This window comes from Heptranchias perlo, chromosome 30 (genome assembly GCF_035084215.1).
Source record: "Heptranchias perlo isolate sHepPer1 chromosome 30, sHepPer1.hap1, whole genome shotgun sequence".
In the NCBI taxonomy this organism is placed as follows: Eukaryota; Metazoa; Chordata; class Chondrichthyes; order Hexanchiformes; family Hexanchidae; genus Heptranchias; species Heptranchias perlo.
In genome coordinates this window covers 22,621,230-22,648,383 of record NC_090354.1, presented here as the reverse complement: position 1 = coordinate 22,648,383, position 27,154 = coordinate 22,621,230, and positions in this window count along the sequence as shown.

Genomic DNA, 27,154 nt, shown 5'->3' with positions numbered 1-27,154 from the left:
GGTGACCCCCTCTGCCACCTCGAGCCAGGCCTTCCTGGTGGCAGAGGCGGGCCGCTTCCTCCCGCCCTCCGGGTGGAAGATCTCTGTCCTCCCCCTCCTCCTCACCCCATGTATTGATACCTGGGGTGAGGGATCATTAAACTGGGAGCAGCCGTCCCCCTGGGCTGCTCCATGCAGTCATCTTTGCTATTTCTTGCAGCATCTGTCAGTGGAGGACTGCCCCTTTAAATAGAGCGCCTCCAGCTGACAGATCTTACTGCGCATGCGCAGCCCGCCCGACGCGCAGATCAGCAGCGGGGAACCCGGAGGAGCAGGTAAGTGGATCCAATTAGTGCGTTGCCTGCTGCGATCGCGCGGGAAACCCACTAATTTCACCGGGCGCGTTACCAACGCGCCCGCTTGCCCATCCGCCGGGAACCCGCACTCCTGTAAAATCGGGCCCTTGGAGTTGGACAAAGAGCCTACAGAATCAACCAACTGTTACTTTCTTCCACATAAACTTGAGGCAGAAACATTTTCAGATGGTTTCTGAGAGTCACTGTTACAGGCGCTTGATTTTTGTCCCCGTGGAAGTTATTTAGCAAATAAGCTGCCAAAATACTTTTTTCAAAAACTTTTCATTTTCCCCAAGAGACTTTCTGTGGCATGCTTGGCTGTTGTCTTATTTGAAGGTTTATTGTCTTTACGACTAGTTGTTATTACTTTTTTCAGATAAGATAGATGTTCCCTGGTGTCAATGCATTGACCTGACTTTATTTGAGCCTTTCCTGGCACTGCACTTGTAGAATTGCCAGGATTTAGAAATAAAGTAGAAAGTGGGGTTGGGTTGGTGATGAATTAAATAAAATTCACTGAGATTCCTTAGCTAGGATTTTATTACAACGTGTGACTATGATGTGTGATGAGGACTGTTCGCCTGCTGTGGGTGAGTTGTAGCACTGGGTTATGTACCATAGTTGTTTTCAATTTGTTTATGTGCTGATGGTGGAGATCCCTTTGTTATCATGCATTAGCCTGGGAGAAAGTGCACATCATCCGTATTAGAGCAGACAATATTGTTTGCAGGTTTACTCCAGTTTCTCCCATTCTCTTCCCTTTTCCTTTGCGATGGCTTCTCCCCTGTCTTTTCACCATCTTAGCTATTTGCACATTCTTCCAATGGCTTTCCATTGTCTTACTGAGATGACCATCTCATGGTTTTCTATTGAGCAGGTTGCAGGTCATTTAACCCGTTAACGTCCTCCCTCTGATTGGAGCATCTGCTGCTTTCCACACATTTTTTCCCAGCCTTACTAAAACGCTTACTTATCTTTCAATTTTCAGCTCTGACAAAGGGATTATTGATTGTCCTTCGATATCGAAGAAGACAGCCAGAATATCATCTCTTTTTTTACGATGAGCTCTATGATAACTGGGCACTTGCGCGTGAGATTGATTTAAGTGAGGGACGTTTGTGCAGATTCTGCCTCTCTCTCTGGCCCCCACATCTGAATCCAGTTGCAAGACGAAGTCTGAAGGTGGGCAGGGCTGTAGTGGATGGCCGACAGTATCTGATGTACCCATACCGAAGACCTGGGCTTTCCACAAAGCCTCGCTCCCATGCCTTCTTAGCCAGAGAAGTTTGCAGATCTGCCCAGTCCGCCTAACTCGCCACAGCATTCCTCATGCTCTGAGGAGATGGGTGTCTCTCTATCACCCGGGATACAAATCCACGCGTTACCCTCACCTAGTTTAGCCTGTGAACCGACGCAGTTTCCTGGGGTGTGGTACAAGCGACTACTTAGATCCATAGGTGAGAGTGGCCAAGCAGAGAGAACCCGAAATTGGGGACCATCTGAGGGATGCGGTGTGCCCCCTAGTCAGAGGTACTACCACTTCTGCTTAACACTACATCCTACAGACATCAGCTGTGGCTCATTGGGTAGCACTTTTGCATCTTTGTCAGAGGCTATGGGTTCAATATCCCACTCCAGAGACTTCAGCACAAAATCTGGGCTGACACTTCAGTGCAGTACTGAAGGAGTGCTGCACTGTTGGAGGTGCTGTCCTTCAGATGAGATGTTAAACCGAGGCTGTATCTGCCTTCTCAGGTGAACGGAAAAGATCCCAGCACACTATTTCGTAGAAGCACAGGTGAGTTCTCCCTGGTGTCCTGGCCAATATTTATCCCTCAACCAATATCACTAAAACAGATTTTCTGGTCATTATCACATTGCTGTTTGTGTGGACCTTGCTATGTGTAAATTGGCTCCTTACATTACAACAATGACTACACTTCAAAAGTACTTAATCGACTGTAAAGCGCTTTGGGATGTCCAGAGGTTGTGAAAGGCACTATATAAATGTAAGTCTTTCTTTCATTCTTTAAATGGTGACAAAGGGTAACCTGAAACATTAACATATTTTTTCTCTTTGCAAATGCTGACTGATCTATGTGTTTCCAACGTTTTCTGTGCTTGTTTTAAAATAAAAATCACTTATTTAAAATAGTTAAATCAGCTCCAGGTAATTCACTGTCCGCCTCTGGCCTGCCGTAGATTGTGAATAGGTATGGTAGTGAGCCAGTTTTGTCTTGTAATTGTGGAATGCACCGCCAGTTGGGCTTAATGTAGGTGCTTGTTGTAAAAGCTTTATGTTCACAAATCAAAATGATGTGCCTAGGGTGGTGGAAATAAAAAGAAAAACCAGGAGAGCTGAAAATCGGAAATCAGACGCTAACTGACGTTCTATATTTTGAAGCATTTTCTCTTGTGAATCACTCTGTTGTATAAGTCACTTTGCTATCTTAAGAGAACATTAAGATTGTACAGTAAGGATATATGACACTCATCCAAATTTACGATACTGATAGATAGATTCAACAGGGTGAAATAAGACAGCATTAATGTCACTTTGTTAAGTCCTGTATTGCCCAGCAGTTTCCATGTTTGCAGGGTTTCAGACACAGACCATGTTCATTCAATTGCATCTGCACACTCAGTGAAAGCAACATGAAAACCATCTTTGATAAGAGGCAGGTTTCTGTGCCGTGTGACGTCTGCATCCGCAGTTCTGCCCCCTTTTATCCCCATCCCAAATTGGCTCCAGGATAGAATCCATCCTAAAATTCTCTCTGCTGTGAAACTGTTAATTTAACCAGGGTTTTGTTTGTACAAAGCTGGAGAGACTCTTCACCATTATCACATCGTTTCATTGCTGTGTGGTACAAGATGTTTTCTTTTAATTTAGCCAAAAGGACCAAGGTGACCTTTACTCCCCACACACGATGGTCTCTGATGATAAGGCGCTTCATTGAGCTGCCTATAACAAAACGCAGTGACCTTTTCAAACATGAAGACAGGAAACAGGGAGAAGACTATAGATCAGTGACCTCATATGGAGAGACAATTACCACAGCCCAGGATAATGATATCATGAACATCAACCACGGGAGATTGTCATCTGATGTATCAGAATACAACAGTGAGTGAAATGCTCACCAAATGTTGAAAGAGTTTAAGAAGTAAAAGTTTTGAAAAACAAAAGACTGGCATGATACATATATATATATAGTAACAAGAAGGATTTCCCACTTTATACCCAACAACAGCATCAAATACTTGCAAAGTCTAGTTACAATCTACAATCCTACAAAATACAGGCTTTTAAAACCAATAGGAAATTCTCAAGCTTGATATCACTAAAACGCTACTTGATTCTCAGTTTCTAAATAAATAGACGGCCAATTGTAGTACAGGCAGAGTGTGAGCACAGCTCTTGCTATATTACTCTGACCAAATACCTCAATCTCCAAAGAAAAAGACCACTCGGCCCATCAAGCTCATTCCTGTAATACCCTAACTCACCCAATCTGGCATCCAATTGCATGTTGAATGCCCGAATGTCAATGCCTCCACTTCCTTGCCTGGTAGGTTGATTCAAACATTTATCTCCTTTTGTGTAAAGACATTTTCTATTATCTGTTTTTAATTAACTTTTGACTAATTTTAAACTTAGGCCTTTTTTTCCAATGTCGTGATGTATCTTGAAGTAAATTGTGGGTTTATCTTATCTATGCAGTGTCAGCCTTTGCTCAGTGGTAGTACTCTTGCCTCGGACTCAGAAGATCATGGGTTCAAGACTCACTCCAAAGACTTGAGCACATAATCTAGGCTTTAGTGAAGCACTGAGGGAGTACTGCATTGTCAGAGATGCCATCTTTCAGTTGAAATGTTAAACCGAGGCCCCATTTGCCCTCTCAGATGGACATAAAATATCCCACGGCACTATTCAAAGAAGAGCAGGGGAGTTCCCAGGTATCCGGGCCTTATTGCTCCCTCAATCAGCATTACTAAAACAGATTATCTGGTCATCTATCTCACTGCTGTTAGTGGGACCTTGCTGTGTGCAAATTGGCTGTCACAGTTCTGTACATTGCAATAGTGATTATAATTCAAAGTACTTCATTGACTATGTGGCGCTTTGGGATGTCCTGAGGTCATAAAAGGTGCTATATAAATGCAAATTATTTCCTTATGCTATTTAATATTTTGTACTTTAAATGTGCCCCAAGGTTCCATCCATGGCCCGTTCTTTTCCTGTCTACATTGTGCACTTTGGTGATATCGTCTTTGATCAGGTCATCTTTGCCATAAATGCTGGTGACTGCCAGCTTTACCCCTTTGCCACCACTTGACCATCTTGGCATTGTCTGATTACTCAGCTAGTATCAAGTACTGGATAGGCAAGAACTTCCTACAGTTCATCATTGGCAAATCTGAAATCATCCTGTTCAGCTCCTGCCAAAACCTCTGTATCTTACGCCCAACTCCATTCCTCTCCCCCTTAATTGCCCATTCAGGTTGAACCCACTGGTGCACAACCTTGCTCTCTTATTTGACCCTGGGTGAACTTCAAACCCTACATTCAAGCCATCACCAAGACCATTTATTTCCACCACCACAACATTACCCATTTTTATCCTTACCTCACCCCCCCCCCCACCCAACTGCTGCTGAAACATTTATCCTCGCCTTTGCCACCTTTAGACTTGCTTATTTCAACGCTCTCCTTGCCAATCAGCCGAGTCTCACCTTTCACAAATTGCAACTCAAGCAAAACTACACCTCCTCCATCCTATCCCACGTTAAGTCCCACTCTGCTATCACTCCTGTTCTTGTCAACATTATCCTGGCTCCCCATTCCCTAACATATCGATTTAAAAATTCTTGCCCTCACCTGCAAGTCCCTCCATGGTCTCGCCCCTCTCTTCCTCTGCAACCTCTTTCAGCCTTATGTTCCAGCGTGAGCTTTTCTGACTCTGGCCTTCTTTGCACCCCACCTTTCTCTCTACTCAACCTTTGGCAACAGAACTTACTGCCTTCTCAGTCCCAAACTCTGAAATTGTCTCCTTCAATCCCTTTGCCTTATTGTCTCCTCTCTCTCAAAAGCTTCCTTACATGGATGTTTCCATTGTTCACACCTCCCACCTCCCCATTGTCCACCATCCCTAACTTTTCACCCAACACTGCGTGATGCTCATTTATTTTTTCACCTCTGAAGCATTTTTTGAACATTTTATTACATTAAAGGTGCTATAAAAGTTCACTTTGTTTCTGAAGGAGATTCCCTTCTTCTCACCAGATTCCAGAGTTTGAACTTTCTTTCCTCTTAGCTCATCCCCTTTGTTGCTCTTTTTTTCTCCAACCTTCAGATAGTTTCCTCACTATATTTCTGTTTACATGGTATCCTAATCATTTCAATTTAAGTTAGATTGGTGAGCTAGTACTGACTGGTGCCAGATTTTAGGACAGTGTTGTGCTTTGTACTGTGCTGAATAGAAATTTGAAAGACATTCCAAACAAAATATGTAAAAGCTAACAATGCTAAACTGCCAAGTACACAATGGCAATCCTCTAAATGGCTATATTTTGACAAAATAACTAAGGAAATTCCTTTATTTCTTTTAGAAAGATTAATATATTCCCACGGGGGAAATAACAGGTGTTATAAAACTGTAATCCAGGATCTGAAGGAGTAGGCCCATAATTTATGTTAAGCATACTGATGGAGGTTATTCTAATTACTGAACATATCGAACAGCATTGTCAAACTAAATGTTTACACTAACTAGGAAGTTCCCAGTCTGGACAAACTGCACCAGCATCCTCCTCACCAGCTCCACAACATATCCAAGTGGATGGAAGGTCAGGCTACAAGAAGTGGGCATACATCATCTGCTGTCCCAGGGATCTCTCCCAGACCACCACAAGTCCACCCTTGCTTCCATGTGATCTCCTGATCTGAAGCATATAACATTACTGTACTAATACACACATTATACCAATAGATTTACATTTTATTAACCCCTATAAATGTTGTGCAAGCAAAATGTACAACTGCCCCAATATGTAAATCATTGTGCATTTTTTATTTTTCAAATTTTACAGTTAAAACACAAATACAGAATTACTATGGAATCCATGATAATAATCCCAAGCTATACTTTTGTTAGCAAGTCAGTAGAAACAACTGAATAAAAAGTAACAAGAGAAAGAAAAAATTACTAAACAATGCGATTGAATTTCACACAAGTTAGGGAATCTCCTGAATGCCTGAATTTTATTCACTGCATATTTTTTATGTTATAAAGTGGGCACAGCTGGAGCAGGACTCCAGGGTACCAAGGTCATAGGTCTGATGGAGTGGTCATCATTGCACAACTGGACTTCAATGTCTGTTCTAATTATTTCTGATGGTCTTACGGTGTTTGAAAGGTAAGTGGCTGCATAGGGGGGTAAAAATTATTTGGAAAGACTGAAAGGACATTTCAATCGATTAGCATCCTTTGTCACAAATGAATGGGGGGAGGAATAAGAAGTGCCTGGCACAGCTGAAGTGAAAGGAAACACAATAGGGGACACAAAATGGAGTGTTCAGGCAAGTGATGCAGCAGCTCAGCACCTGATCCCCTGTTTCATGACTGATGAAAGGGGCAAGAAGCGCTGCCCTGTTTGGCTTTGCATGGTAACCGCCCCCCCCTCAAAACCCCAAAAAAGGACAGCATTTCTGGAATGAGCCTGAGGCATAAAAGGAGCCAGGCTGATGGTGGCATTTGGTTACAGAGCATATTACCCTATGCCACACAACTCTGCATTGTCTCCCTGGTGAATTGCACACAGTTTATTAAACAAATCTATGTGTTCCTCTGCCTGTATATGTGAGTAGATGGATAATAGTGAGTGGACGCAGACCCCTTTTTGGTGCAGTCTGACTATGCTGGCTCTGTTGCTCCTCATAAAACATAAATACAGAGGAATTCCCATAGGGAAACCCATCCACATTTCTCAGACTAAGCAAAAAAATGTCAGTATCAAATCCCATGGCATTTTTGGCAACTATTTGTCTAAAAATGCTTTAAAAATACCAGAAGCAAATCAAAAGCAGCCCAATTACACTTGCTGTATGTCCCCATAAATGGATTTTGGATCCAATACAGCACCTGGATATCCATTTTAAATTGGGTAAACGAGCACACTTCCAGGGTAACTAATGGGAAATTGCTTCGATGTGCAGATGATGTCATTGCAACCTCATTAACATATTACAATAAAGCTGCTGCCTGTTTTCAAGAGGAGCTTCCTGTGCCTGACAGCTGCCCAACTGAAGCTGCATGGAGGTCATGTACAACTGATCGGCACCATTACGATCCAATTGCCCTCATTTATGGGGTATGACGGAGCCTAAAATTGGAGCTAAGTCTTACTTGAAATGCCATTTGATCACAATATCCATCATTTGAACACAGTTAGATAGATTCCTAATTAACAAGGGAGTCAAAGGTTATAGTAGGTAGACGGGAAAGTAGGGTTGAGGTCATAATCAGATCAGCCATGGTCTTATCAAATGGCAGAGCAGGCTCAAGGGGCCGAATGGCCTACTCCTGCTCTGAATTTGTATGTGCGTAACTTGAGGATCTAAGTAAAGTGAACTGAACCATACTGCAAAAAAATGTGCCTGGACGTAACTTTGGTCCCATTTAGTTTCTTTGCATTAACTGAGTAAATAAATTGCCATCTTTGTTTTGGGTTCTACCAGTCTGGCAGAGCCTGGAATATGTAAGAGACACTACTGGAGCTTCAGACATTCCAGTAACATAGTCCCACCTCTGATCAACACTCTATATCTAACCAATCTTCTAAATTTCTATGCCTGGAAGTTTCCTTGGAGCTACTCCTGTTCCGCCGCCTTAACTTCACTGGAAGTGCACCAGAAACCCCGTGTTAACGGTGCTTAGGTCGCAATTCTGGCGAAGACATGGCGGCAGAGCGGGAGCAGGTCCGAGGAAATTCCTGGCCTGTGTTTTTAACTCATTATTTCCTAAGCATCTGGCAAACACAGAACAAACTGCACCGCATGTGTTAAAGCTATACACTGCTCTCCCCACATGACTGCAGTCCGAGGAGAAATGGAATGCACCTTGATCAGGGGAGCCGTCCCATGATGTTATGCTTAGGCCTGAGATGGAAGCCATTGAGTGGAAAAAACTAAAACGTGAAGTGTTTTGTTCTGTTGGTCAAACTGTTCCCAGAAGCAGAGTAAATCCACCGGGACAAAGTCTACGAGTTTAATGTAAACAATGGCTAGCATTCCCAAACACGGCCAAGGTGAAAGGGATTGACATCTCTGCCCTTGCCAAAGTCAGAAATCCCCTCCAGTACAATCCCACCATACAGTCTAGTGTTTACTCAACTGTGCGGAGACACAGAGTCAGGCTGAGGCTTAGGCCTGCTGTGTTTTCTTTAGACATGATTAACAAAGAGAATGTATGGAGTGAGTATTATAACATAACCGTGGTGATCTTTCAAGCTTGGAATTCAGAACGAAGCCACTTAATCTGGAAGATGTAAGAAACGTGCTCTACCCTAGCTGGTATGTGTCGGATAGTGTTTGAGGGGAGGCTGATGGACTGAAGCAGACAGAAATAATATTTTGGTTCATTTAAATCACATTTTGTAAATGGGGCCAGACAGCTGTTTGCCGAGATAAGCATGTGTACTGTTTGCATACCTGTAGCACTCTGTAAATTAAGGTGGGTCTTGAAGTGAAACAGAAACTAACGACAGAGAAATGAAAGTAATTTTTGATAGGTCCAAAGCAATACCAGAAACTCCACAGAAATCGCACTTGTGTACGAGTCACTGCTATTTTGGTTTAAAAAAAAGTAGCATCTGTGTATAAGTCACTCCCTTATATTTAGAGGAGGTAGAAACATTCACGAGAGTGTGATTTATAGATTGGGTGTTATTGTATTTTTTATAATATACCAGACTAATCAGGAGCCTGCAGGATGAGTGGCCAGTCAGATTTATAATCTTAAAGGGGCTCTAATCAGGCTATTTGCAGAGCTCACAATTCAGGATTGGATGTTCCTGTCCATTTTAAGGAAAATAGAGACACACCTTTATTTAAGGATTGACCCTTTCTACACCAGCCCCTATTGGTGCCATGGTATTGGCTTCTCACCAGCATGGCACACAGTGACTGATATCTCAAACTAGACTGATAGCATGATGGCAAGTTTATTTCTTTTTTACTTCAATCCTGTTTCTGTGAGTACACGGCATTAAACTGGCCATATCCCAGCACTTAATTAATGACCTCAATTAAAGACCATAAGTATAGCTAGAAATAGAAATGCTACATTCGGCGCTGTAGGCAGAGTTTTTCTGAGGATGAAACGAAGGCACTTGTTGGGACATAGCAGGGAGAGCTTCCCCTGCAGCTGGCCATGCTACACTTGACCTGGAAGTGCTTGATGCTGCCATTTGATGTCAAAAGGTAAGTATTGGTTCCATTCTCCAGCACTGACATCCTTCATGTTGAGCACAAGAATTCATCAAACATGTAATTTTTTTTTTAAAAAGGCTCAGTTGCGTTCTGCTCACAATACTTGGGTTAGTCAAGAAAAGCTCAAGTCAGCCACGTGCTAGTTATTTATATTTGGTTTAGCTTGAGCTTCTTAAAGAAAACAAGCCAGAGCCAAACCAAGCTCGGAGGAGAGAGCTGTATGCCCGGTATTCCCTTCATATTATAGAATGAACCTTCCATCGTAGTGTTTTCCAGGATATGATTGGTGCTTTTTTATGCTTTAGAGAACATTTGCTTAAATATTTATTCAACAATTGCTTGGCACATCAGAGACTTTCCAATTGCTTCTTTGTGAAGTCCTCCCAACACTAGGATTCGCTTCAGGTAGGGAATTTGTTCTCAGGATGTGGGTGATGATGACAAAACCGCATTTATTGCCCATCCCTGGCGGCAAGTTTTCACTTTTTTGGTGAATTTTCTTACTCATCAAGATGAGAGTAATGGGAAATGGAAAACTGTCATTGACAGTTCTCGCACAGATAGCACAGAGTAAAGCTCCCGCCACTCTGCCCCAACAGCATAACTCAGCTACAACCTCAGGAGAGCACCACCCTACATTTCCACTGCCTGCATCAGCCATCTTTGTGGCTTCTTTAAGTGAGATTGCTAAGTTGGTGTTGAATAATGTTAACGAAGGGGTAATGGGCCCATGTCTACTAAGAACAGGGATAAGACATCCCAAACTCATTTCACGTTGTACCCTTCTGGATAGAGAGAAACTTTCATCCAATAATCTGGCCTGGATTCCAATCCAGGTCCCAGAGGTGAAAGGGCAGTTTTTTTGTTTAATTATTTTTGGATTTCCAGAGGCATTGCTCACCGTAAGTCAGATGATATATTTCATAATGATAGGAGCATTAAACCATGTAATGCACAATGTATTCTGGTACGGCAGAGCTGTGTTTAATCTTACCAAGGCCACTAAATCTAATTACTTTAAATGGGCACATCCTAAGATCAATTGTTATTGCTGAAAGAAGCCTGCAGATTGACAGCTGCTTGTAATTGTTCAGCTCCTCCTCCAGGGGGCAGAAGCCAGGTTAAGATCCGAAGAAATCAGCACGAAATTACAGTTTTTCTTTCTTAATTTATTTGAAGATGTTTTCTGTTTATTGATAATTTTCCTACATGTTCTGTTACGATTTGCTGCTGTTTTGTGAATATGATATTTGAACCAATCACCAACAACAACATAATAATTTACATTTATATAATGACTTTGACGTAGGAAAACATCCCAAGATGCTGCACAGAGGAGAAAGTGGACAGTGAGCCAAAGGAGAGGCGACCAAAAGCTTGGTCAGAGAGGTGGGCTTTAAGGAGATGAGAGGTAAAGGGGTTTAGGGAGGCAATTGCAGAGCATGGGGCCTAAGCGACATGAAGGTGTAATCATGAATGATGGGCCTAATTTCAATGGCATTGTCAAGTCCCAGTGGTGCAGGGAGGTTTCGTGTAGCAAGTAGAGGCCGGGATGCAGCTACGAAAAACAACATGAGGTGAGTGATGCTCTAACCACCTTGCCCCATGTTTGAAGCCCTGCTTCTTTGCCCCAACACCTCCTGTCCCACACACCCATCTCTTCTTGCCCCATGTGCTCCTGACTCCATGTGACCCCCTTTCACCACGACCCATCACTCTGTCCCATCCTTTCCCCTTCCCTGTTTGTCACTTCATTTCCTAATGAGAATCTAAAAGAAAACAGGAAAATTTGAGATAGTACTAGATATTTCTCATATTTGCCATTCTATTTGTAGAATCATAGAGTCATACATTACAGAAGGAGGCCATTCGGCCCATCTTTGAAAGAGCTATCTGATTAGTCCCACCCTCCTGCTCTTTCCCCATAGCCCTGCAAATTTTTCCTTTTCAATTATATATCCAATTCCCTTTTGAAAACAGTAGGCTTATTATGATTCCGGGTCACAATAACTCGCTGCGTAAAAACAATTCTCCTCAACTGCACCCCTTGGTTCTTTTGCCAATTACTGTAAATCTATGTCCTTTGGTTACCGACCTTCCTGCCGGTGGAAACAGGTTCTCCTTATTTACTCTATCAAAACCCTTCATGATTTTGAACACCTCTATTAAGTCTCCCCTTAACCTTCTCTGCTCTAAGGAGAACAATCCCAACTTACCTCGTCTCTCCACATAACTGGTCGCTTATCATTTTCTCAATAACTCAAGGTACATTGTGTCTATCAGGCCAGCAGCAGCCATTACATCGCTCCCATGTTCATATCTTCAAGTTATATGGGGGTAAAATTCAATTTTGGTGGGTGCGTAAAACATGTGGTAATGGATTGGCTGCCTGTTATACCTCCCGCCCAATTTTCCTTCCTGTTGACTTGGTGTATAACAGGGCTGATCTGTTTTGCGCCCCTGCCAAAGTTGAATTTTACCCTCAAGTGTTAAGTTCCACTGTTCCCCCAGTGGGTGGTCTGTTTAGACCTTTTGTGGCTCATGAATATGTGACTATTTCATAAACCCTTTGTTTTGCCACAGATCTCTCCATTACTCTTTGTTTACATCCTACGGTGCACATTCTTGATGAGTTGCTTGTTGAGAAATATTGCAAGGTGTCATATAACAAAAGAAGATTTTTACACTTCACTCAAATAAATCTTTATATTTGAAGTAATTGATGACTAGAAATTGTCCGGGCAGGGGGCAAGGGCATTGGCTCGGTACTAGATCTAATGCCTTCTTCATAATAACAATCAATTTAAAATAATAACATTGGTGATTTGGCTGCCATTGTTATTTTAAATGTACAATGTATTTGATGTGTTCTGTTTATGTTAAATGTTGTAAAGTTGGACGTCTAGAAATTTGTTTGTGCCGGACTGTGAACTGGTCATAGGGAACGAAGCCTGCACCTGAACAGGTAGACCCAGGGTGCACCCGATATTGGACCTTGAGACTCATTTACTGCTTTACTACTCATCACCAGGTAACTCGCCAGTGAAGAGGAACTTCCATTGCGTGGAACCATGGAAGTTACACCACTCGGCCCATCGTGTCTGTGCACGCTCTTTGCTACAGCAATCCAAAACTAATCCAACTGCCCTATTCTCACCCCATGGTTTCTTTTTTAGCCTGTTTGGCACCTCACAGCTCTTTGGCCTGAAGTTAATGAGGCAGTGGCTCAAAATCACTGCCGTTTTGAGTGCCGGCGAGCGGTTGGCACACTCCACTGGTCAGTCGCCTAAAACTCAAAATCGACCCCACTCCTGAGTCTATTGATACAATGGAGCTGCGAACGTGCACAGTTAATGCTGAAGCACCCTTAGATTAACAATGGAACTTCTCTTGATATTTACTCAGTCGCTCTTTCAAGCTAATGCCCCACAATGTCATCAACACGCACAGATTAGACAGAAATATCAAAAGTCAACTGGCAATATTAAAAAATTGAAAAGATGGTGACAATCAGAATTTTTTGTAATGCTTTGAATTTTGAAAGGGGTTGTGATGATAAAACTCCCTCCTTAAACCGTAGTGTTCTTATTAGCCAGGTAAGTGCGTGCGTACACACACACGTATAAACACCACACAGGCACATATACACATATGTACACGCACACACATGTATACAGACACACGTACACACACTGGGCCAAATCTTGCTGGAATGGGGCATCTCACAGCGTGCCCCGTTAGTGCTCCCTTCAGCTCAAAAATAATTTCCACCGTAACTTGCTGGAAGTGTGAGCTGATAATGGTGTGGCGAGGGCAGCAGCCACCTGGGGCCTTAGTCAGCTCACGGCGTATCTCGTAATCTCCTGAACTTGCTGGCCGATTTGCGCATTAATAAAAGGGTGAATGTCGTTGACACACCGTTATTTTTCCAGCAAGATTCGGCCTACTATAAAGGCAGTTTTAGCGGGTAAAACAGAAGATTTTTCACTGCCTTTTAATTTCTCGTCTAACGTTCCAACCCCACCTCACTGTGCCCCATGGTCACCATCTGTAGCAAACAAGCTGTCACATTCATTTTTCTGCAGGGGTCCTCCAAAGACACCGACAATTCTGATTTTATTTTTGTACATTAATAGATTGGGTACACTTAACTGTTATTAATAAGTTGGGGATAAAGATCTTATTTTCTTCAGAGAGTTTGCAATGAGAGAATTCTCTGTTCCAACCCAGGCTGAAATGATACATCCCAATTATTTCATAATTTTCATTAATTAAAAAAAAATCCAAATGTTAATACGTCCAATACCATTTAGCTGTCTGCCCCATAATTAACACTATAACTGTCGCTGAGTAAAGTAATAATGAGAATAATTGTGCAGGGAATTCCACAGAGTCTGCTATTATAATAACATATTCATATTGAATAAAGATCCTGCTGTTGGCACATTTGGCAGTTATTAAGGATTACAGGATTAAACGAAAATAAGGTATCAGTCAAGAAACTCTATATTAGTTGGGGCCTAATCAGTAATAGCTGCAAAAAATAGTGCTAACTACGCAGTTTCTTAATACTGTATATGTAATAGAATAATATTTATTCCATTGAATTCTATTGAAGTAGAACCAAATATTTCACAAGTCCACTGGATGTTTGCTATAAGGCAGTCTTTGTAAGTCATACAAAAATGCAAGTTACAGCAAGGGGCATGTTATGGAGAGTTTTATATGGTTTCTCTATTAAAGAGAGAGCCATAAGCAATGCATGTTGTACCAGAGGTCATGGTGTTTTAGAAAGTGTTACAACAAAGGACTAGTGTACATAAAATGTATTGGCTTCTGGGGAAATGTTTGAATGCATCAAAAGCTTTTTTTCCCCTAAATTTTGAAGTTAAATTATGCATTGAGCAACCTTTCCTTAGATTTGCCTCTTTGATCCAGTTGCAGTGGAAAAACCTCCCTGTGAATAATTAAGCCCAGGTCCTCTAGTATCACCTTCAAGACACCATCAGTTGCATTTTCAGTGGATGTTTAAACTGGTGCATGGGGTATCGATCAAGCAGACTACTTTGTCCTGATGATGTTGAGTTTCTTGAGTGTTGCAGCTGCATCCATCTGAGCAAGTGGAAAGTATTCCATCAACTTCTGACTTGTGCCTTATAGGTGGTGGAGAGGCTTTAGGGTGTCAGGAGGTGAGCCACTCACCACAGAATACCCAGCCTCTGACCTGTTCTACTGTCCATGGCATTTATTTGACTGGTCCAGTTGAGTTTCTGGTCAATAGTGCCCGCCCCACACCCCGCCCCATCTCCCCAGGATGTTGATGGTAAGGGATTCGTGATGGTAATGCCATTGAGTACCAAGGGAGGTAGTTAGACTCTCTCTTGTTGGAGATGGTCATTGCCTGACACTTGTGTGGCGCAAATGTTACTTGCCACTTATCAGCCCAAACCTTGATGTTGTCCAGATCTTGCTGCATGCGGGACTGGACTGCTTCATTATCTGCAGAATTGCAAAAGAAACTGAACACTGTGCAATCATCAGCGAACAGCCCCTCTTCTGACCTTATGGCGGAGAGAAGGTCATTGATGAAGCAGCTGAACATAGTTGGGCCTAGGAGTCTGCCCTGAGGAACTCCTGCAGCGATGTCCTGGGTCTGAGATGCTTGGCCTCCAACAACCACAGCCATCTTCCTTTGTGCCAAGTATGACTCCAGCCACGGGAGAGTTTTCCCCCTGATTCCCATTGACTACAGTTTAACTAGGGCTCTGTGGTGCCACACTCGCTCAAATGTCAAGGGCAGTCACTGTCATCTCATCTCTGGAATTCAGCTCATGTGGACCAAGGCTGTAATGAGATCTGGAACTGAATGGTCCTGGCAGAACCCAAACTGAGGATTAGTGAGAAGGTTATATAGTCATCATACCTTAAAGAGTTTTCCATCTGTTTTCAATTTTATCCCCTATATGCTTTTGTTTGTGACTTTCCCCCTCCTGGTGGCTGAATTAAGTATGAGACCACAGCATTAATGTCCTGGGACATCAAAATTGTGAAACTCCTTACTTCCCCCTTTTTCCCTTCGTGTTTCAGCAGCATATTATGGGAGCGATTGACTGACACAGGAAAGATGACTGTATCTAAACAGAAAGAAAGGCGAGTAGATGGTAATATTGCAGACTGGGGAAGGAAATAAGATTTTAACTATGGGCATGCAGGACACAGAACGTTACTTGAAGGTAGGTGAAACCAATAAGGCAAAAGGACCATAAATTTAAACTATTAAAAAGTAAATTTAAAACAGTTACAAGAAAAAAATCTTTACCTAAAGACTAATACATCTACCAGATAAGATGGTAAAGTCAAAGAAATTAGGGACATTCAAAATGTAGTCGTTTGCCAGGCTGGGTGAGTTGTATAATACAAGAATGCGCCTCAGTGGGTCAATTACCCATTCTGGTACTTGACTTTAATTTCTTATGTTCTTAATTCCATGCCTGTTAAATCCCAGCCTTGGCAACAGCTGCCCACAATTTCTTTTCTCCTACTATTTTCAATATTTCTGGCGTCCTGTACTATGGGCCTTGGTCCTTCAACTAGGTTACTCAATATTGTCTATTTCTGGTAATTCAAAGTCTGGCTTTTACACTAAGAAATTGATTTATCCAATAATTCGAATGAAACAATGTAAATGACTCAGTCAAGTGTGAATTTAGTACTAAAGAATTGAATTATTAGATCATTTGAATTAATTGACTGAATAAAGACTGTAAAAAGAAACCTTGATATTTTCAACCAACCCTCAATTAAAAAATTAAGTATAGTTGCCAATATATCACCTTCTTACTGTATAAATAATGATTTAATTTAGCAATAATGGACAAATAGGAGTGAAATAGGCAGTAATTGGAAATTAGGCAACTTGACTGAAGGACAGAAACTCATATTGAATACTTCAGACAAGGTTCCTATCCTATGTTAAGACTAAGGCAGCAGACAAAAGCTAACAGGTTTAAGAGGAGCTCATGTATAATAAATTTCATGAAAATTTTGAAGACAAGCAGATCTACCATTGGTATTGCTCACAGTAAGACGAGGATACGGCTGTTTATACAGAAAGGAGTATTTTACCATGTAATTCTGCTGCTAAGGAACTGTGTTTATCCTGCCCTGTTCCTTTAAGGACACAAGAGACAGGAATTTCCTTGGAGCTGCTCACGCTCCACTGCCATAAATTTACTGGAAATGCAGTGTAAATCATGTTTCCGCTACAATTCCGATGAAGTTACGGTTACAGCGGGAGCAGTTCCAAGGAAGTTCCAGCCGAGGTCTAATTGCTGTAAATAGAAGAATCCTTTGATTAATTAGAGGCTAATTGCTCTCGGGCCAATTAGAGTTTTGTTCTGTTGCTTGGACAGTTTCCCTGTAGATTGGAAACGATTGGTGAGAATAACACAGACATTTGGGTGTGTGACAAAGTCTGATGATAGAGGTGTGGCAGAAATGTCTCAAAATTTTATATACATAGATGCTATAACATAAATTGCATTGTTGGATTTATAATCCTGTTGTTCTTCATTCATTTCACAAAGTGTTACTTTGCAGAATTACTGTGGTTATTTACCTCCCACAGGAGATTAAATAAGATGAGTGGAATCCACAACAGTACAAATTGTGCAATGTAGATGGTTAAAATGCCCTTTGCTCATTCCATAGCTTCTTTTGTTCTTTTGTCCAATTAGTGGATGAGGGACAGTGCAGATAATAAAATATATTTACACTTTCAAAATGTTTGACAAGTTTTCCCCAATAAAAGACTTGTAACAAACGGAAATAGTCATGGAATCAGAAATGCCAAACTCCTGGGATTACAGACGAGCGATAGGGGTTACAAAACTCTGTACTTTCCATTGAACTATATCTGAAAAGACAATGCTGGGATGGAGAAGTGGGCGTAGTGCTCATCGATTTGGAACCGGGTGCTGAGCTCACGGGATCCAAACCAATGGTGAGGACAGGAAATGGTGCGCATCAACTACCTAAAACAAAGGGCTGCTGGGAAAATTTAAAGGGATGCAGCCAGTTAAAGGTCAGTGGCTGCATATAGGATCTCAAATTGTTTCAGTCTTTCTTGAGGATGCAAATATTTTCTGTCTTATTTTTCAGCTTTCCCAATGGAGCAAAAGGAAGTGGCAGACAACATTCAAAGGAAAGTAAAATAAATGCAGAGGCAGGAACCAGAATCTGTGGACCCGATGGAACAGTGCAACCCCTGAATTCCCTGAATGATGGCTGGTGATGTGGAATTGGAGGTGTTGCCTCATCTGGTAGGTTCAAAAAGGGTTGCTCTGTTTGGCACACAGGGGTGTCTTCCTCAGAGGCCAGCCGTGTAGCATGTCAGGCAGAAATTGACAGCCAGTGTCAACGCTATGTATGTTACCTGCAGGGTCTAAAAGAAAGACTTGCATTTATATAGCGCCTTTCATGATCTTCGGATGTCCCAAAGTGCTTTCCATCCAATGAAATACTTTTGAAGTGTAGTCACTGTTGTAATGTAGGAAATGCAGCAGCCAATTTACACATAGCAAGGTCCCACAAATAGCAATGTGATAATGACCAGATAATCTATTTTTAGCGATGTGAGTTGAGGGATAAATATTGACCAGAATGTCAGGAGAACTCCCCTGCTCTTCTTTGAAATAATGCCATGGGATCTTTTATGTCTATCTGAGAGGGCAGACTGGTTTAATGTCTTATCTGAACGATAGCACCTCCAACAGTGCAGCACTGGAGTGTCAGCCTAGATTTTGTGCTCAAGCCACTGGAACAAGACTTGAACCTACAACCATCTCACTCAGAGGCGAGAGTGCTACGACTGAGCCACAGCTGACATGATCTACAAATAGATGGGGAAGAAGATGTCACAGTTTAAGGATGCTGACAAGGTAAGACTTCTCAATAGTAACACATACCAGGTAGCTGGTCCAAAATTGCATGCCACAGCGTGTTGTCTGTAAAACTGTTCCACGTTCATCGCTGGCCCATGCCAAGCTCTCACACAACATTACAGCTGTTTCATTGCTTACCATACATGCCAATATCCCAGCAGGGGATACATTCAAGCTGCAACTTACATTTGAAAGAACTGGCATACTTGCATCATTAAAGGGCTTTGCACATAAAATCATCCTAACACAACAGAGCTGCATGGTCAATTACTAACCCCTAGCATTGGGGTGCAGCTGTCCTTGCAGTAGACGGTACAGATTTTCATTTGACCCTCTGCTGATCCTGAGCAGTGGAGTCCATTCCTCATGTTTATTGCCAAGTAGATGTGCCATGCCATGCAAATATAGTTGGCAAAGCTGGCTGTGGTACCCCCGCTTAATTTCCTCACTTGCTTTCTTTCATCTTGTACCACTTCAACCATGAAATTCTGTTTTTGTGGCACTTCAAAACAGGCCACCGAGACTAATTTTAACTTGATTTGCCAACCGCCATGGGACTCTTCACTTAGATATTTCGTTGCCCCTTGTGCTCCCGTGAAAGTTGGTATTTGTAAGAACTGCCTGCAGAAGCCAGCACTAAAAACTTACTACAGAACGGGGAAGTAAACAAAAGGGCCTTGGAAACTTTAAGAGCTCAGGGTCAGCACAGATCCGGTTGCCCCAATCTGTGCCATTAATGTACAACAGCTGATCTATTATGGTGTGTTTATACTCTCAAAGACATTTTAGAAAAAAACATTAAGTTTCCAGAAGCAAGCCTCAGGACTTCAGAATTGGGAAGCTTGCTCTCTGCAAAATGTGTAGGGAAATTGCAAATATGTTCTTTATAAACATGTTCTGATTTTTCCACAAATAGTGCACAGAGGAAATTCTACCCCAAAATTGGGAGTTCAATTCCTGAACAACACCTGGAGATTTTTTTTAAATAAAAACTCCCTTAATAAAATGAATAAAATATTTCAGACTTGTCATGTATATATTTATTTAGGATGGAAGGATAAAAAAAAATTACTTCAGATTTTAGGGTTAAATTCAAAGCTTATTTTGAAAACTCCAGAAGTACCATTTCTAAGAGTTTAAAAAAAATAAAATTCATAATAATTCATGAATTCTTTTAGAAGGAATTCAAGGTTCCTGGTGAAGGACCAAAGCAAAGGGCAACTATACTGCTTTCAGCTGAAGATACACATGTGAATTTGTGTTACATTAGGTTAAACACTGCAGACACCTGAAAAAATAGCTTGAAGTAAACACTGAGATATTGCATTGCAGCAGACTTCACTAGTAGCCCTCCAGAGGCAGGCTGAACTTAACTTAGCAGTGCAGTCAATAATAAATGAGTTACACTGCAATTCCGGTCTGAGGAAAAAGTACAGAGCTGATAACAGAGCAAGGGTTTATTCTGTTACATATTTCTGCTGCTCAAATAGGAAAATTAAACTATAAATTCAACAAAAATGGAGAACCCAGGTCACTGGAAGAGCATCGTCGCTCATTACTACTGGTTTAATTTTAACAGAGGACACACACAATGAGGAGTGACAGATTGGGAAAAATAGACCATCAAGTGGTATTGGAGCATGTAACACATGAACACCACAACAGGAGCATCGGACGTTATTCGATGCCACAAGTGGTTTCTTTTTCATAAAACATAGTATCATAGTAAGTACCACACAGCAGGAGGCCATTTGGCCCATCGTGCCTGTGCTGGCTCCTGGAAAGAGCTATCCAATTAGTCCTATTCCCCTGCTCTTTCCCCTATAGCCCTGATCTTCTGCTTTGATCTTCTGTTTAATACATTTGTTCTGTAATGCCCCATTCTGAAAGGTTTGTTAATAAGTGCATTTGTTAAATAACACCAGGGTTCTCCGTCCCCATTATCTGCGGAAAGCTTGTGATACTTTATTTCTACAATATTCATAAACCAATACTGCAACAAGCCACAGTTCCTTCTTCTTTGATTCTCTCCCCTCTTCTAAAGGGACTGACTCACATTGAGGTTTGTTTCCATGGATGATAGAACCCTCCATTACCTTACCCAAGTGACCATTCTTTGCGTCAGCCTTGACTCTGTCTGTAGATTATGGGGACCATATGTTTCAATTGTTTTATTAGTTGTGCCTCCTTAAAACAAAGGGGCATGTGGAAAGTTGTTGTTCTGTTGATGACACCGGGGCAACCCAGCACCATCTTTATGGATCAATTAAAACGGCAACTGAAGCTCTTCCTTCTTTGCAAACTCCACATTTAAATGACAAGGTCAATGACATCATCAGACAAGATTAAACCTCAAAAGGACAGCTGAACACAATCTTGTCCTCACCTGTTTTGCGTGTGTGCGTGCACGCACATATACACACACACGCATGCGTGCACACACACACACACACTTTTTAGGAACCTAACTGTTTAATTCCAGACTTAGTACTATTTTTGTAAACCAACATACCTTCAGGCTAATTAACTGTGTTTGATTTGAGGAAGTTTTTTACAAATATTGCAAGAAATATTTTATGATCAGGAGACATGACTACAGTTCAAATCAAGGAATTGCGAGGTTAAGCTAGCATTAAGATTCAAACTATTTAAATGGAGAACTAAATTTTGCATTTACCAAAGAAATGAGCAGATGTTCCCACAGCTACGGTTATATTTCCCTCTGAGCATTAATGTGAGTGGGAAAAGTCAGTGTGAGCATGTAGCAGGCAAACATATTTCATATTGGAACCAACTTTTTTTGTTCACAGTGGTGAGCAGAGAAAAACGTATTCCTTACTATCAGGTTTAGTTGCTGCAGGGTACAAAAAGGAATAAAACTAAATCAGTGCCTCACCATGGGTCAGAAGGCCTGTGAGTCCAGAATGAGGTTGGCAGTTATATATAAAGTTGTTTGCTATGCAAATCAGGATTGTAATCGCCTCTCATTCACAGCGCACTCAGTAATTTATTTGCTGTTCAATGTCTCTTTATTACTGACTAAAAACACACAACATAAAACAATGTGATTCAGGACTGCTTCAAACCAGTTTGTATATTTCACTTAATTATATGTTGCGATCCACTTTAACTCCAAGCTGCCCCAGCAGTAAGTAAGATCCCCAAGTGTCTGTTAACTGTATCAACATAACACAACATAACAAGCCCATCTAGCAAATTTAAGTAGCAATGAAAGGCTTTTTTCAGAATGTTTCTGTATTGGTGCATGTCCTGTGATATATGTCAAGTGACATTTGAATTTCTGCAGCTCAAGAGAACTTTGACCCCATCCATGCCTGAAAGCATACCAACAAATAATCCAACCAATAGACAATTTCCAACAGTTTTGAAATGCCCACTTGCCACAACTAATGGAATTGTAAGTCTCTATGATTGGGAGACAACATAAGTTCCCGAGGACAGGGGTATTGGATGAGTGGGACTTGGTGCAGGATAGTATATGGGCAGCATAGTTTTGAATGAGCTGAAATTACCAGAGGATGGAGGATGGGTGCCAACCAGAAGAGCATTGGAGTTGAGGGTTTCAGTGGCAGATGATGTTACTGAAGTTGAAGTAAGCTGTGATGGCAAGCAAGGTCCTCGTTGACCTACATTGTCCCCCAATCATAGAGTCTTACAATTCCATTAGGTTGTGGCAAATTGGCCTTTCAAAACTGTTGGAAATCATCCTTTGTTTAGAAAGTTGGGTCATGAGCAGTTTAATAGCAATGGGTTCAAGAGAGCAAGAGGTGGGCCTAATGGATGAGTTAAGCTTGAAGAGGATATGTGGAGAAATGGGTGATAAACTAGAAAGAGATGGGGGTTCAGGACTAAGCTGGGGATTGAGGGGTTGTTTGGCTTAGTGGGTGAAGGGAAGCAGCAGAGGTAGAAATATTTTCATATAAACTCATTGCTCGACATGGGCCTACAGCACAAAACTACACTTGATTTCCCAGCATTATCATCCTTCTTTAGCTTAGTGGTAGTACTCTCTTCTCTGAGTCAGAAGGTTGGTAGCACTCTCTTCTCTGAGTCAGAAGGTTATGGGTTCAAGTCCGGCTCCAGGAACTTGAGCACATAATCCAGGCTAACACTGCAGTTCAATACTGAGGGAGTGCAACACTGTTGGAGGCACCATCTTTCGGATGAGATGTTAAACCAAGGTCTCATCTGCCCTCTTAAGTGGACATGGCACTATTCGAAGAAAAGCAGGGGCGTTCTTCCGGTGTCCTGGCCAATATTTATCCTTCAACCAACACCAAAAACAGATGATCCGGTTATTATCTCATTTCTGTGTTTGTGGGACTTTGCTGTGCGCAAATTGGTTGCCGCATTTCCCTACATTACATCACTTCAGAACGTACTTAATTGGCTGTAAATCGCTTTGGCACGTCCTGAGATCGCTATAAAAATGCGAGTTTGTTCTTTTCTCCCCCTTTCATCTTAATAAGCCCAAAGTTCAAAAAAAAAAGTTTATAAAATCCACAAGGTACTCTATTAAACGTAGCTTCCAGTTACAGTTAACACCCAGCCACTGTTAAACATTGCAGTACATGTACTTCACACCCACGTATTTCCAATTCTCCCCACAGGCCTTTCCCAAAGCTTAGAAAAATACATTCCTACACAAGTCTCTGTTTGGTGGTTTGGCTGATGGTTGGCTGGTTCAATTAGACCTTGATGATTTTCAAACCAAAATGAAATCCAATTATTTATTCAAAGATATCATTAGAATTATTTCTGCTGTTATGTGTTTTATTTGACAGAATGTACAATGTGGTTTTATTATAATTAGTGTTAATATATACATTTGATTGGCTTACATAATTATGCATGTTCCGTACAGGGTATGTTACCACAACTATAAGATCAAAGCTTTCATACCTTTTTGTTGGTTTTAAAAACTTATTTCCAGAACACGAACAAAAATGACAAACCCATATCTTACATTAAAACGTTTTTCTTTTTCTCTCTCCCATCCTACAAATATTAGTCACACAACTCGTTCTACACGTTATTTATGTTCTGTACCATGTCCCATGGCTGAAGGGCTCCATTGGAAGCAGCTCTTGAGAAAATTCCTCCTTTCCACCCCTGATGTCACCTAAAGAGATGGAATGAAGTGGAAAGATGGGTGAATAATATAAATTAAAATCAAGTGCAATCTGGAATTGCTGTCTCGAGATTACTTGAAAGATTGGCAAACTCAAGAGCTGACCCAATTCTTGTACACTCTGGTGTGTAATTGGTTTATAATTGAGTATTTGAACACTGAATTCTTGTTGTAAGTAACTGAGTTGCTGGAAGCCCATTGGACAATGCCATTACTTGCATTATCTTTTATCTTCCTAGTCATGCTACCTATAGACATTTAAAACATACAAATCTGTGTGATCTTAAGCAGAATTCCGAGTTTCCTTTTATAAACAAAGGCCAGGAAATTTCCCGGAGTTGAAAATAACGCTCTGCCGGCATTACTTCACTGGTAAACCCCGGTAAACGTACGTAAACAGGGTGAAGTAGCACCAGCAAAGGAGCGGTAGCAGCTCCGAGGAATTTCCTGGCCGTTGTTTACAAATTATTACGTCTGAAATTCCTTTCAACTAACATCACATTTTGCTGACATAAAGTTTAATTCAATTCTATTTACAGTAAAATGTGAAATTGCTGGAACTCCAAATCACGTCACATACAGTAAATTTAGCAATCCTGGAAATGTTTAAAAGATATATTACAGCTAATGTTGCTAAATGCAAAACCATTGAGTGGATAATTTTACTATGAAAGTACGATTAACATTCAGTTACGAAGTATGTTACTTATTCCTACTGACCAAACATTTTCGACTTTAATCCCAGATTTTACTATTGCATGCTGCAGCTCAAACTGTACTGTTATGTTCTGCATGTTGTCTCATATTAACTTTCTTATAGGTGTTTTCATACAAGAATATTAATTGTACGTTATAGCAGCCAAAATGTGTGTTTTTCATCATGTAACTCACACTAGCACCTTCCACCTATTTAACGGGCAAAATTATCTTGTTTGTTTATCAGGTTTTTTTTACTTTAAGTTCTGGTTACACTTACAATCAAATCACTTCAATAACTGCCCTGAGTCACAGGTCAATACGTTATATATTAAATTAATAATACAGAGGATGAGATCCTAAATTTTGCAACTAGAATTTGTAAGTGAACTATAATATGCTTCTTTCTCAAAACTTATCTTTAACCCCAAAATAACTTCCAGACACCCCCCCCCCACAAAAAAAACTATAACATTTTCTAATGCTGAATATAGTTTTCTTTAATATTTTCTGATATAGAATAGAAGAAAGCATTGTATAATTTTTATTTACAGCAGTATATTTTTCTCAACAGACTAGCCTATCGGATCTAATCAATGGTTTTATCTTGAAGAATGCTGTTAGGGATTTGGTGGAGCTGTGGTTATCACGGTGTCCTTTCAACTCTGGGACTTGGCCTTGAACCCAGGCCCGATTTATGGGATGATTTTGAATTTAAAAAATCTCAGAATTAGTTAGGTACTTAAATATACTGTGGACGCACACAAGCTGCCAAATTAACTTGGCGCTGAAATAGTTAAACCAGTCTGATCTGATAGCCATCGCTCACATGGTTTATTCTAGAAAGACTTTTGACTGCTGCAGACAATTGGATGTTTTGCTCAGGAAATTACCTGACACCAAGTGTAATTATGGTTATAAATCTGTCCCGACTATAAAGCAACTGAAGACATTTTAATGATTTAGTCAACAGAAATTATATCCTCACCTTGTACTATCCCCGAGGCCATTTAGCACAATCAATATTTGTCTTTCAGTTGCTTTGGATTCTATGTTTTGGCATTTCTAAAGCAGATTGCAGTGTATAGACTATTGGACATTCACTGGATATTTTTAATGAAATAGAAAAATCCAACTCTAGTCAAACAGGAGATTGATTCCCCTTCTCCTTTCCAAAGGCACTGACTCCTTTGTGAGGGATGATTCCATTGCACTGGTCACCTTGTACCAGTGGCTATTTGTCATGTGTGAGTGCAGACAGTGAGCATTGACTATTCAACTGTGGCAGGTGTCACAGCTGTACTGTTTAAGACTATATTGTGCATTTGTATATGCATTCAGAAGATGAACGCTGGGAAGTAGATGATCAGCAAGAAGGGCTGAATGTGTTGCTTACAGAATACCTACAGTGCTACTCAGAGATCTTGTAAACAGAGTGATTTCTCTCTCATTTTATTTGAATTCACTTCCAAATACACAACAATTCAGCCCAATCCTACCCTCACCCAATGTCTGAACTTGTAAACTTTTCAGCAGGACCAAAACTGGGAACTCTGGCTGATTTTCCCTATTCCCTAGCCCAAGGGCACTGAGTCCAATTGTTGTATCCCAATTGCTGCCCGGCTGAAATCAGCCAGTTCCGCACAAACGACTCAGGATAGTGTCACTTTTTTACATGTAAAAAATGCCAAATGCAGTGTAAAAGCCCCAGTATTTTGTGGTTAGCTAATTGAATAGGTTGTTCTGATGTAGAGATAGTGTACATGCTGTTACAACCTGCTACATACCTTTCTTTAATTAACACTTACAAATATGTCAGCATATACAGCCCTCAAGCTACTGGAATAAAAAATGAAAAGGTCGGTTAGCCTTCAAGATAGTGATTCTCCTTTGTAACCTTTTCTCTGTGATGTTTTTCCTCCTGCTCCCTTTAACCCATTGGCTTGAGTTGGAGTGTGAGGTCACAGCTACTGGCTCTCCTCTAGTACTTAGCCCAAATTGCCATTCTTCAGCTGGGAAGATAGATAGCGCGCGTCAGCAGGTTATTCAACAACAGAAGGCATCACAACCACATATGATTCTGTCCGCACCTCAGTGGGGTAGATTTTGACTTTGTGCAATAGCATAAAACTGGTGATAGCGAGTCGGCAGCCCGTTTTACAATCTCCCGATTTTTATTTCCACTGAGGTCAATCAAAGATGTAAGACAGGCTGCCGACTCATTATCACCAGTTTTACACAATCACACAAAGTCAAAAAATACCCCAATATCCATACGCATGCACTTTCCAGCAGGGGCCATTGGATGGTGACCAGGAGGAAGAACATGGCTCATTTCCCACCCTCCATGGCCTGAACACATCTTCTGCCACCTGGCTGAGATCAACTAAACCAGACCTTCCTGTATTGTCATTCTAAAGCTTAGTAATGAGATTGATTGTTAGTGTGCTCTAGATTTAAGCCAGTATTATTTGTTATTGTTTATGGTAAATGGTTCATTCTTAAAGTAAAAAATGTACATGAGTATGGTATTTTC